The sequence below is a fragment of the Bufo bufo genome, chromosome 1, assembly GCF_905171765.1.
Source record: "Bufo bufo chromosome 1, aBufBuf1.1, whole genome shotgun sequence".
NCBI lineage: Eukaryota > Metazoa > Chordata > Amphibia > Anura > Bufonidae > Bufo > Bufo bufo.
The window spans coordinates 633069041-633082918 of NC_053389.1; the positions used below are offsets into that span (position 1 = coordinate 633069041).

At 47.6% G+C, this 13878-nt stretch overlaps 1 protein-coding gene across 1 annotated transcript in view; it reads left to right on the forward strand.

The window, feature by feature from the left end:
• Positions 1–13878, forward strand: part of LOC120985738 (proprotein convertase subtilisin/kexin type 5-like) — a 182357-nt gene that overhangs the window by 40978 nt on the left and 127501 nt on the right. The window lies entirely within an intron of this gene.

The following is a 13878-nucleotide window of genomic DNA, read 5'->3' on the forward strand; positions in this document are numbered from 1 at the left end:
CTAATACACACACAGAAAGACACCTTGGAGCCAAGCTGCAGCCGCGATGTGCTGCCTGTGCCTGCCCGGCATATCAGGATGTTGGCGGGCACAGAGCACCACCATGACACTATATGGCACTTACTAATATAGCCTTTGTTAATATACTGCACCATTTTCTATAATTCATAAGCCATTCCCTATTATTGGCCAAGTCTCCATGAATGTCTTGTCCATAAAATGGCTGCTGATGAAGGGTCATGTGACCAGATATATTACTCACCCTCCTCCATTCAAATACACTGCACCTGCATCTGCACTTGCTCAGCTGGGCGTTTAGTGCAGGGGCAGTGTATTTGAATGGAGGATACTGAGTGATGTGTCATGACCCTCAGCGACCATCTTATGGACAGGACCTCTATGTGGACAGCACAGGTGATTTGCCTAGCAGGGGAAATGGCTTATGAAATAAAGCAAATGGCACAGATTATCATCAAAGGCTATACTGTATTACTAAGTGCCATATAGTCATCTTACATACACATTGGTCAAAAAGTGGCCGACCTCTCATTTCAGTTTAACATTGATGAATAGACCCCAGTGTCCATAGTTTGCACCAATATAGACATTAGTTTTGGTTGTGGTAGTACATAGTACATATACTGCACCGTTGAAAGTATCTTTATACAAGTATAGATCATAGGGGCAGACACCAACAACAAAAGTCCCCTGTGCAAGAAGAGTATATGGTGTCCATGATTTCCAACTTGTAATGTAATATTCACTACTTAGGTAACCTGACTGAAACTATTTGTGGTGTCACAGCAGCATACAATAATTTATGTTGATTCAGCTTACTTTGTTTATTGAAGCTAAAAGTCAAGAGATATAAAGCCCACACTGCTTACCTACAGCTAATGTTACAGTAATCTATTCAGGAATGCAATGTAAAGAGTTAAATTTAATGACACAAAAATTCCACCGATTCTTTTCAGACAAATTGCGTAAAAACAGTGCCTAGCACCATTTTACTGTGAGTATTGCCAGGAAAAACCATGAGGAAGGAACAAGATGGAGGGTCACATAAATCTGTGAGGAAGTGGAGGGAAGGGATTGCCCTGATTGGCTTAGAGGTTGACAGACAGGGAGAAATTCAGGAAAATCCTTTGCTGAGAAACCATTCTGTGTTTAGCGTCTGACCTCCATGCGAGCACTGAGAGGAAGCAGTACTAGCATGGAGCGCCTCCTCCTCTCTAAATAGCTGACCGGCGTGGGTGCCAGCTGTCGGACCCATGCCAGTCGGATATTGATGACTATCCTGAGGATAGGTCATCAATATAAAACCCTAGGACCACCCCTTTAATTACAACCCACTAGTGGTGCCACAGTATCCTACTTCGATGAAACATCTATGATGTCTCAGCCGTTACTTTACTAAAATGCAGTTAGAATATCAAAGAAGCTTATCTGAAAAAAAAAACTGATATGTGATGTGAAATCAGCTTTTCTGATGCAGTCACATTTCTGAAGTCACAGCAGTTACCCAATGGATACATGATTGTGATGTCACTGCAGCTTACCTAATGGAAAACCCCTTGTTATGTCACAGCAGCGTACTGCACCTGACAGAAACACCTTTGTGATATCACAGCAGCCTACTTGATGGACACACAGATGTGATGTCACAACAGCTATCCTGACAGAAACCCACTTGTGACCTTACAGCATACCTGAATGAAACTAACTGGAGTCATCAAAGAAACATATGAACTGGAGAATTATGATGTCACAGCAGCTTATGTGACAGAAAGAAATTTATTATGAAACCTGGGTCAGAGCATCTCCAAATTTGAAGGCCTTGTGGTGTTTTCCCCATATGCACTATATAGTACCTTCATCAAAACAACTGAAAAAAAGAGACAGGGTCATAGCCACCCAAAGCTTATTGATTTGGACCAAACCCTAGCTTGCCTGTTCCTTTTTTTTTTTTTTTTTACAGAAGAGCTGCTGTACCATAAATTGGTGAAGGGGTTAATGCAGGGGTTGTGATGGAAATGTGTCATTGTACACAGTGCCTCAGACCGGTCAAAGTGCCCATGCTACCCATACCACCTTACAAAGCACACAAGCATCAGAGGTAGACCATGGAACAATGGAAGAAGGTAGCCTGGTCTGATAAATCCTGGGGAAAAGATGGCACAAGGAAACACTATGGAAGGAAGACAAGCCGGCAGAGCCAGTGTGATGCTCTAGGCAATGTTATACTTCAAAATCTTTTGTCCTAACATTCATTTGGATGGTAGTTCAATATGCATCTGCTACAAAACTGCAAAAATTGTTCAGTAATGGTTGGCTTACCATGACGAAGAGTTCAAGGTGTTAGCCTGAACTAGTTTTTCCAGGACATAGGTGGGATGTGTTGGAAAAACAAGTCCATGAAGGCCAATCGATGAAGCCCCCAGCTCGTAAGTTACAGGACTTAAAGGATCTACTGCCTGTATCTTGATACCAGGTACCACAGGACACCTTCAGAAGTGTCGTGGTGTACATGGCGCAATGGGTTAAAGCTGTTCTTGAGGCACATGGGTGACTTGCACAGTGTTTAGGTGCATTCACACGACTGTATCAGTTTTACGGTCTGCAAATTGCGGATCCGCAAAACACGAATATAGACCAGGGCCGTCTTTAACAAGGGGAAAAAGGGGCAGCTGCCCCGGGCCCAGTTGCTCCTGGGGGGCCCAAGGCAGCTGCCTCTTGAGCCCTGCTAGCCACTGCATCGGGTGTCAGGCTGTCAGCTACACAGTGGATGGCTGCCAAGCCATGCCTGCCTGCCGGCACTCCAGGCAGCATACTGTGAGAGCTGTGATTCTCTAGCACCTTAGATGACATCATCACCATGTGACCAGTAACCTAGCAATATTACTGGTCACATGGGTATGAGGTCATCAAAGGTCCTTTCTTTCTACCAGGAGTGTTGCTGCAGGAGAAGTTTGCCTTAACTGTGGAGCTTTTTTTGTGAAGATTACATCAGGAAAAGGTGACAGGGGCTGTTATGCTAATATACTGTAAGCTACTGTATATTGTGGGGTGCTGTATATTGTGGGGGGCTGTATACTGTGGGGGGCTATACTGCTCTACTGTATACTATGGGGTGCTGTATACTGTGGGGTGCTATACTGCTCTACTGTATACTGTGGGGTGCTGTATACTGTGAGGTGCAGTATTCTGTATACTGTGAGGTGATGTATATTACATCAGGAAAAGGTGACAGGGGCTGTTATGCTAATATACTGTAAGCTACTGTATATTGTGGGGTGCTGTATACTGTGGGGGGCTGTATACTGTCGGGTGCTCTACTGCTCTACTGTATACTATGGGGTATTGTATACTGTGGGGGGCTGTATACTGTGGGGTATTGTATACTGTGGGGGGCTGTATATTTTGGGGTGCTGTATACTGTGGCGTGCTATACTGCTCTACTGTATACCGTGAGGTGTTGTATATTGTGGAGTGCTATGCTGCTGTACTGTATAGTGTGGGGTGCTGTATAGTGTGGGGTGCTGTATACTGTGAGGTGCTGTATATTGTGGGGTGCTATACTGCTCTACTGTATACTGTGAGGTGTTGTATACTGTAGGGTGCTGTATACTGTGGGGTGCTGTATACTGTATACTGTGGGGTGCTGTATACTGTATAGTGTGGGGTGCTATACTGCATACTGTGGGGTGCACTGTAACGCTAGGGTGAGCCGAGCCCCGGTCTCCTTCCTGCAGAGCAGTGCCCACTTCCAGCCCTGAGCCCAGCTGCCCAGAGCACTGATCCTGAGCCGCTGGAGTCTTCAGAACTGGAAGTATTTACAGTCATTCACTGTACTCTACCAGGTGTGTGGCTTTTTTGTGTGTGTTGTGGTGGAGACCGTGATTGCATGCTAAGGTGTGGGAAGGCTGGATCCAGGGGGCCCAAGTAAATTTTTGCCCAGGGTCCAATCAATATTAAAGACGGCCCTGATACCGGCCATGTGCGATCTGCATTTTTCAGATTAGCTTGTCCTGCCCTTTGTTAGAAATGCCTAAATGCCTTATCCACAAAATGAACAGGAATAGAACATATTCTATTTTTTTTTCAGGGCCGTGGAATGTAAATATTGACGTGGACAGCACACGGTGTGCTGCCTGCATCTTTTGCGGCCCCATTGAAATGAATGGGTCCGCATCCAATCTGCAAAAAATGCAGATCAGATGTGAACCAATAATGCGTCCATTTGAATGCCACCTTAGGTGGTTTGAATGGTATGGCTGCTCATTGTAAGGTTGTACCCCTCACTAGACAGTTTGGAGAAGCATTTTGTGAGTGTAATTAGTGCCAAATACTAAAATAACTAAATAATCAAGTGAATGTGTGAAAGGCCCATAGTCCAAGTCAACCAGATAAGGTGGCAAGACCCTTTCAGACCAGATGTGTACACTCTGCTGATGGGATTTCAGGGTAACCAAATGGATTTTGAAATTCCTTCAGCTGTTCTGCTTACTTTTGGATTGATATGGTCCATTGAATTTAACATATTCTATAGAGCATTATACCATCTATAAAATCTATTCAGAATATTAGGTTGATCCAGTATAAAATATTCAGATTGGATGGTTATTTAAACCAACCACTTTAACTGATACATGAATATGCAGCTTGGGTTTAGGACATTCTGATTTCATTCTGTCTAGGATCTCTCACCTCCTGACATATTAGATAGACTTGCTTAGTCATTGTTATACAAACAACAATACAGGATAGAGTGCTGAGGTAAGATAGCCAACTGTAATATGATTAATGCCATGCTATAGTCCAGATGCTGGGAATTTGGGAAATGCTGAACTAGTCAATGTTCAAATCTCTTAGCAATTCCCGGGAGTGCTAGATAAGCGATATTAACTGTTCCACACTAAATTGCATCCCACATCCTAACTTCCCTCATTCAGAAGGTAAACATATTGACGGTTCTTGTAAAATTAAATTATATTTTGCGTTAAAACAGTTCAGCGAATATCTTTGTGGCCTTTAACACCTTTTCACAGTAGGATATACATTAATCATTGTGATCGTAAGTTAAAAGGGAGCCGGTCATCAGAAGCAACCCTAATAAACCAAGGGCAGAGACAAATAAGCTTGGCTAACCTGAAGCAAACGCTGTCTTATTGTAAATCGATCTTCCATTGTTCTAAAATAACACTTTTAATGATTAAGCAAACTAGTAGTTCAGTGCACCACGGGCATTGCCCTCGGTACAAGAAAGGTCCATTGACTCTCCACTCCTACGGTCATCCAGCCCCTTCCTATGAATGTTGTGACGGACTGAACCATCACTGGGGCTGCTGGAGAAGCCTGAGGGCCAGCCTCCTTCCTACAGACTATGGACCGAGAACTATGGAGACCCCCTTTAGACCTTTTGAGGTTACAAGGAACTATGAACCCTGATTTATGTGTGTAATTTATATGCCACATATTTCCTATTGACCATTAAAAAGGCATGGTGTGGATTCAGCAACACAAAAAGGGTTAACTCTGCACTGAGACTCCCACTGATTGTGTTAGTGATGGGATTAAGATAGTTGATTATAATAGCAGCTGACTCCTATGATACACTCAGGAGATAATCCCATCACATGTGTCTCCTCTTCCCATTCATTCATTATGGAGGGGGTCAAGATATCTGTTTGCATGTTCATTGTTGATTGCGTCAAAGACAATGCCAGTGTGTTTGTTAATTGCGTCACAGACAATGCCATTGTGTTTGTTGAATAGGGTTAGTTTTGTGTTTAAACTGTACAGGATTGGCTGCTATGTCATGTCCTCAGTATGTCATGTGTATATAAGTCAATGCTGTGTGTTCAATATAGAGTTCCTGTTTTACCCTTCATCGTGTTGAGGCTGGTGTCTGGGTAACTGATCGACACTGGGGATTGCTATAAGCTGAAGATTTGCTATACTCCCCTGGCTATTCTACTAGCTCTTGTAAGAGCTGTTCCTGCTCTCTGGATTTAGGAGAGGTTCACCCACTGGAGCCTGGAGCCTTGTCGTAGGTCCAGGGTGGGTAGGAGACGGTGAGACCTCAACCAAGCTTCGGCGGTTCGTGGGGTCTGCAGTGCTTACGGTGTCAAGTGGAGTGCTTGGAGTCCTCGGGAAGCGCTAGGAGCATCCATCGACGGAGGTACCCGGTCGGGGTGCCAGGAGATCCGTTACAAATGTTGATTGATAGGGCAAAGCATTAGAAACTTTATCTTGCCTGGCCCTGTTTTGTCATTACACAAGGCTTCACGTGCAGAAGAATCTGGGGTCTCTGCCAGGTCAAAAACAAGTCTACTCTGCATGTGCCAATGTATAATCACACAGCACATGCGTAAGAAGGGCCTGGCAAGGGATGGTCTGTCCTGAGCATAGACAAATGCTTTAAGTTTACAACAAACCATATAATATTCTTGATATTCCTTATACAGTGGGAATGTCCTTTAGCAGAGCTAAGGCTAGGGTTCAGGCACAGAGTTGTATAGCTCCTTAAAGGGTTTCTGTCACCTGAAAAATGGGTATTAAGCTGGCTGACATTAGCGATGTGCTAATGTCAGCTGAACATAACTATATGTTCAGCGCTGCTCTCCTCCCGCCGGCCGTGTCTGCAGTGTAAATAACTCACCTCATCCACTTGATCATGCAGTCGGCATCGTCTTCTTTCTTTTTCTTTCAGGACCTGCAAAAGGACCTTTGATGATGTAATCGCGCTCACGACGTGGTGAGGGTAGTGACGTCAGCGCAGGTCCTGCTGAATGAAGATAGAAGGATCTTCTATCTTCATTCAGAAGGACCTGCGCTGATGTCACTACCCTCACCACGTCGTGAGCGCGATTACATCATCAAAGGTCCTTTTGCAGGACCTGAAAGAAGAAGAAAGAAGACAATGCCGGCTGCGTGATCAAGTGGATGAGGTGAGTTAAATTATTTATTTTTTTAACCCCTCAAGACACATTTTACTAAGCATTCTGTATTAAGAATGCTATTATTTTCCCTGTTATACAATGTTATAAGGGAAAATAATACAGGGAATAGACTTTAATGGGGTCCGGGGTTGCTCATCCCTATCATCTCCTAGCAACCATGCTTGAAAATCGCATTGCATTCGTACTTGCTTGCGGATGCTTGCGATTTTCACACAGTCCCATTAATTTCTATGGGGCCTGCATTGCGTGAAAAATGCTGAATGTAGAACATGCTGTGATTTTCACACAACGCACAAGTGATGCGTTAAAATCACTGCTCATCTGCACAGCCCCATTGAAGTGAATGGGTCCGGATTCAGTGCGGGTGCAATGCGTTCACATAGCAGAGAATCAGGCTTCAAGTCATAGCAGAGAATCAGGCTTCAAGTCATAGCAGAGAATCAGGCTTCATGTCATAGCAGAGAATCAGGCTTCACGTCACCCACCACTGGAACAGGCCATTGTCAGATATTTAGGCCCCGGCACCCAGACAGAGGAGAGAGGTCCCATAGCAGAGAATCAGGCTTCATGGCATAGCAGAGAATCAGGCTTCACGTCACCCACCACTGGAACAGGCCACTGTCAGATATTTTTAGGCCCCGGCACCCAGACAGAGGAGAGAGGTCCCATAACAGAGAATCAGGCTTCATGTCATAGCAGAGAATCAGGCTTCATGTCATAGCAGAGAATCAGGCTTCACGTCACCCACCACTGGAACAGGCCATTGTCAGATATTTAGGCCCCGGCACCCAGACAGAGGAGAGAGGTCCCATAGCAGAGAATCAGGCTTCAAGTGATAGCAGAGAATCAGGCTTCAAGTGATAGCAGAGAATCAGGCTTCATGTCATAGCAGAGAATCAGGCTTCACGTCACCCACCACTGGAACAGGCCATTGTCAGATATTTAGGCCCCGGCACCCAGACAGAGGAGAGAGGTCCCATAGCAGAGAATCCGGCTTCATGTCAAAGCAGAGAATCAGGCTTCACGTCACCCACCACTGGAACAGGCCATTGTCAGATATTTAGGCCCCGGCACCCAGACAGAGGAGAGAGGTCCCATAGCAGAGAATCAGGCTTCATGGCATAGCAGAGAATCCGGCTTCACGTCACCCACCACTGGAACAGGCCATTGTCAGATATTTTTAGGCCCCAGGACCCAGACAGAGGAGAGAGGTCCCATAGCAGAGAATCAGGCTTCATGTCATAGCAGAGAATCAGGCTTCATGTCATAGCAGAGAATCAGGCTTCATGTCATAGCAGAGAATCAGGCTTCACGTCACCCACCACTGGAACAGGCCATTGTCAGATATTTAGCCCCCGGCACCCAGACAGAGGAGAGAGGTCCCATAGCAGAGAATCAGGCTTCATGGCATAGCAGAGAATCAGGCTTCACGTCACCCACCACTGGAACAGGCCATTGTCAGATATTTAGGCCCGGGCACCCAGACAGAGGAGAGAGGTCCCATAGCAGAGAATCAGGCTTCATGTCATAGCAGAGAATCAGGCTTCATGTCATAGCAGAGAATCAGGCTTCAAGTCATAACAGAGAATCAGGCTTCATGTCATAGCAGAGAATCAGGCTTCACGTCACCCAACACTGGTACAGGCCATTGTCAGATATTTAGGCCCCGGCACCCAGACAGAGGAGAGAGGTACCATAGCAGAGAATCGGGCTTCATGTCATAGCAGAGAATCAGGCTTCATGTCACCCAACACTGGAACAGGCCATTGTCAGATATTTTTAGGCCCCGGCACCCAGACAGAGGAGAGGTTCATTCAACTTTGGGTTGCCCCCGCAATATAATGGTAAAATGAAAATAAAAAAAGGATTGAATGAGAAAGTGCCCTGGAGTACAATAATATATGGTTAAGGGGAGGTAGTTATAAATATCTAATCTGCACAAGGGATGGACAGGTCCTGTGGGATCCATGCTTGGTTCATTTTTATGAACGTCAGCTTGTCCACATTGACTGTAGACAGGCGGCTGCGTTTGTCTGTAATGACGCCCCCTGCCGTGCTGAATACACGTTCAGACAAAACGCTGGCCGCCGGGCAGGCCAGCACCTCCAAGGCATAAAAGGCTAGCTCTGGCCACGTGGACAATTTGGAGACCCAGAAGTTGAATGGGGCCGAACCATCAGTCAGTACGTGGAGGGGTGTGCACAGGTACTGTTCCACCATGTTAGTGAAATGTTGCCTCCTGCTAACACGTTCCGTATCAGGTGGTTGTGCAGTTAGCTGTGGCGTGGTGACAAAACTTTTCCACATCTCTGCCATGCTAACCCTACCCTCAGAGGAGCTGGCCGTGACACAGCTGCGTTGGCGACCTCTTGCTCCTCCTCTGCCTTCGCCTTGGGCTTCCACTTGTTCCCCTGTGACATTTGGGAATGCTCTCAGTAGCGCGTCTACCAATGTGCGCTTGTACTCTCGCATCTTCCTATCACGCTCCAGTGTAGGAAGTAAGGTGGGCACATTGTCTTTGTACCGGGGATCCAGCAGGGTGGCAACCCAGTAGTCCGCACACGTTAAAATGTGGGCAACTCTGCTGTCGTTGCGCAGGCACTGCAGCATGTAGTCGCTCATGTGTGCCAGGCTGCCCAGAGGTAAGGACAAGCTGTCCTCTGTGGGAGGCGTATCGTCATCGTCCTGCGTTTCCCCCCAGCCACGCACCAGTGATGGGCCCGAGCTGCATTGGGTGCCACCCCGCTGTGAACATGCTTCATCCTCATCCTCCTCCACCTCCTCCTCATCCTCGTCCTCCTCGTCCTCCAGTAGTGGGCCCTGGCTGGCCAAATTTGTACCTGGCCTCTGGTGTTGCAAAAAACCTCCCTCTGAGTCACTTCTAAGAGACTGGCGTGAAAGTGCTAAAAATGACCCCTCTTCCTCCTCCTCCTCCTGGGCCACCTCCTCTTCCATCATCGCCCTAAGTGTTTTCTCAAGGAGACATAGAAGTGGTATTGTAACGCTGATAACGGCGTCATCGCCACTGGCCATGTTGGTGGAGTACTCGAAACAGCGCAACAGGGCACACAGGTCTCGCATGGAGGCCCAGTCATTGGTGGTGAAGTGGTGCTGTTCCGCAGTGCGACTGACCCGTGCGTGCTGCAGCTGAAACTCCACTATGGCCTGCTGCTGCTCGCACAGTCTGTCCAGCATGTGCAAGGTGGAGTTCCACCTGGTGGGCACGTCGCATATGAGGCGGTGAGCGGGAAGGCCGAAGTTACGCTGTAGCGCAGACAGGCGAGCAGCGGCAGGATGTGAACGCCGGAAGCGCGCACAGACCGTCCGCACTTTATGCAGCAGCTCTGACATGTCGGGATAGTTGTGAATGAACTTCTGCACCACCAAATTCAGCACATGCGCCAGGCAAGGGATGTGCGTCAAACCGGCTAGTCCCAGAGCTGCAATGAGATTTCGCCCATTATCGCACACCACCAGGCCGGGCTTGAGGCTCACCAGCAGCAACCACTCGTCGGTCTGTTGTTCTATACCCCGCCACAACTCCTGTGCGGTGTGGGGCCTGTTCCCCAAACATATGAGTTTCAGAATGGCCTGCTGACGTTTACCCCGGGCTGTGCTGAAGTTGGTGGTGAAGGTGTGTGGCTGACTGGATGAGCAGGTGGAAGAAGAGGAGGAGGAGGAAGCCGAGTAGGAGGAGGAGGCAACAGGAGGCAAAGAATGTTGCCCTGCGATCCTTGGCGGCGGAAGGACGTGCGCCAAACTACTCTCCGCCTGGGGCCCAGCCGCCACTACATTTACCCAGTGTGCAGTTAGGGAGATATAGCGTCCCTGGCTGTGCTTACTGGTCCACGTATCTGTGGTTAGGTGGACCTTGCCACAGATGGCGTTGCGCAGTGCACACTTGATTTTATCGGATACTTGGTTGTGCAGGGAAGGCACGGCTCTCTTGGAGAAGTAGGGGCGGCTGGGAACAACATACTGTGGGACAGCAAGCGACATGAGCTGTTTGAAGCTGTCTGTGTCCACCAGCCTGAATGACAGCATTTCATAGGCCAGTAGTTTAGAAATGCTGCCATTCAGGGCCAGGGATCGAGGGTGGCTAGGTGGGAATTTACGCTTTCTCTCAAATGTTTGTGAGATGGAGAGCTGAACGCTGCCGTGTGACATGGTTGAGAGGCTTGGTGACGGAGGTGGTGGTGTTGGTGGTACATCCTCTGTTTGCTGGGCGGCAGGTGCCAAGGTTCCTTCAGAGGCGGAGGAAGAGGCCGAGGCGGCGGCAGCAGCAGAAGAGGTAGCAGGGGGAGCCTGAGTGAGTTCCTTGTTTTTAAGGTGTTTACTCCACTGCAGTTCATGCTTTGCATGCAGGTGCCTGGTCATGCAGGTTGTGCTAAGGTTCAGAACGTTAATGCCTCGCTTCAGGCTCTGATGGCACAGCGTGCAAACCACTCGGGTCTTGTCGTAAGCACATTGTTTGAAGAACTGCCACGCCAGGGAACTCCTTGAAGCTGCCTTTGGGGTGCTTGGTCCCAGATGGCGGTGGCCAGTAGCAGACGGACTCTCTTGGCGGCGGGTGTTCTGCTTTTGCCCACTGCTCCCTCTTTTGCTACGCTGTTGGCTCGGTCTCACCACTGCCTCTTCCTCCGAATTCTGAAAGTCAGTGGCACGACCTTCATTCCATGTGGGGTCTAGGACCTCATCGTCCCCTGCATCGTCTTCCACCCAGTCTTCCTCCCTGACCTCCTGTTCAGTCTGCACACTGCAGAAAGACGCAGCAGTTGGCACCTGTATTTCGTAATCATCAGAGACGTGCTGAGGTGGTATTCCCATGTCCTCATCAGGAAACATAAGTGGTTGTGCGTTAGTGCATTCTATCTCTTCCACCCCTGGGGAAGGGCTAGGTGGATGCCCTGGGGAAACCCTGCCAGCAGAGTCTTCAAACAGCATAAGAGACTGGTGCATAACTTGAGGCTCAGACAGTTTTCCTGATATGCATGGGGGTGATGTCACAGACTGATGGGCTTGGTTTTCATGCGCCATCTGTGCGCTTTCTGCAGAAGACTGGGTGGGAGATAATGTGAACGTGCTGGATCCACTGTCTGCCACCCAATTGACTAATGCCTGTACCTGCTCTGCCTTACCATCCTTAGAACGGTATTGGGCCCCACCAAATATCGCTGTAAATTCCGGCTGCTACTGGGACCTGAGGTAGTTGGTTCACTAGGACGTGTGGCTGTGGCAGAACGGCCACGTCCTCTCCCAGCACCAGAGGGTCCACTAACACCACCACGACCATGTCCGCGTCCGTGTCCCTTACTAGATGTTTTCCTCATTGTTACCGTTCACCACAATAAGAAAAAAATTATTTGGCCCAATGTATTGAATTCAAATTCAGGCCTTTTTTTACAGGCACCTAACACTATCTGGCTATCTATTTAGGTACCGTATTACACTAATACAGGCACAGCAGTAACGACAGATTTAGCTGAATATAAATTGTAGGCCTAGTATTTAGGCGCTGGATGACAGGTATCCCTTTTACGGACAGAATTAGACTTGGAAATGCACGGTAGCGTGTGAAGTTATTGAGGATGACCCTATCCGCACCTTCAATCTAATATACCCTTTTATGGATAGATTTAAACTTGGCCTGATAGAGCAGAAACCACTAATTTAGGGAATTGCTAAGTTGGGAATTGTTATTTCAACCCAGAATAAAAACTGTGCTTTGGCAGACACTAAATAGATTGACCAGCCACAGCAGTAACAACAGATTTAGCTGAATATAAATTGTAGGCCTGGTATTTAGGCGCTGGATGACAGGTATCCCTTTTACAGACAGAATTAGACTTGGAAATGCACGGTAGCTTGTGAAGTTATTGAGGATGACCCTATCCGCACCTTCAATCTAATATACCCTTTTATGGATAGATTTAAACTTGGCCTGATAGAGCAGAAACCACTAATTTAGGGAATTGCTAAGTTGGGAATTGTATTTCAACCCAGAACAAAAACTGTGCTTCGGCAGACAGCAGACAGTATTACAATTGGCTAGCCACAGCTGAAACACCAGATTTAGGGTACTGCTATTTTGGCAATTGTATTTTACCCCTCAATAAAATAGCAAGCACAGCCAAGCCCCTGATGTAGGATATAGCAAAAAAAAAACAACACACTATTGATGGTTAAAAATGGACTTGGTGGCAGCTTGTGCTGGCGCACCACAAGACACAAAATGGCCACCGATCACCCCAGAAAAAAGTGACTGAAAAACACTCTGGGAAGCCTTTAAACAGTGAGCAATTGAATAGCAGAGGTTGTATGATACACAGCTGTATATCGATCACTTCAGTAAATAAATCCCTGCCTAATCTCGCCCTAACAGCAGCAGCTGCATCCTCTCCCTACACTGATCAGAGCAGAGTGACGTGCGGCGCTACATGACTCCAGCTTAAATAGAGGCTGGGCACATGCTGCACTGGCCAATCACAGCCATGCCAATAGTAGGCATGGCTGTGATGGCCTCTTGGGGCAAGTAGTATGATGCTTGTTGATTGGCTGCTTTGCAGCCTTTCAAAAAGCGCCAAGAAAGCGCCGAACACCGAACCCGGACTTTTACGAAAATGTTCGGGTCCGTGTCACGGACACCCCCAAATTCGGTACGAACCCGAACTATACAGTTCGGGTACGCTCATCCCTAATCCTGACCCATTCATTTCTATGGGGCTGTGCACATGAGCTGTGATTTTCACGCATCACTTGTGCGTTGCGTGAAAATCGCAGCATGCTCTATATTCTGCGTTCTTCACGCAACGCAGGCCCCATAGAAGTGAATGGGGCCGCGTGAAAATCGCAAGCATCCACAAGCAAGTGCGGATGCAGTGCGATTTTCACGCATGGTTGCTAGGTGACGATCGGG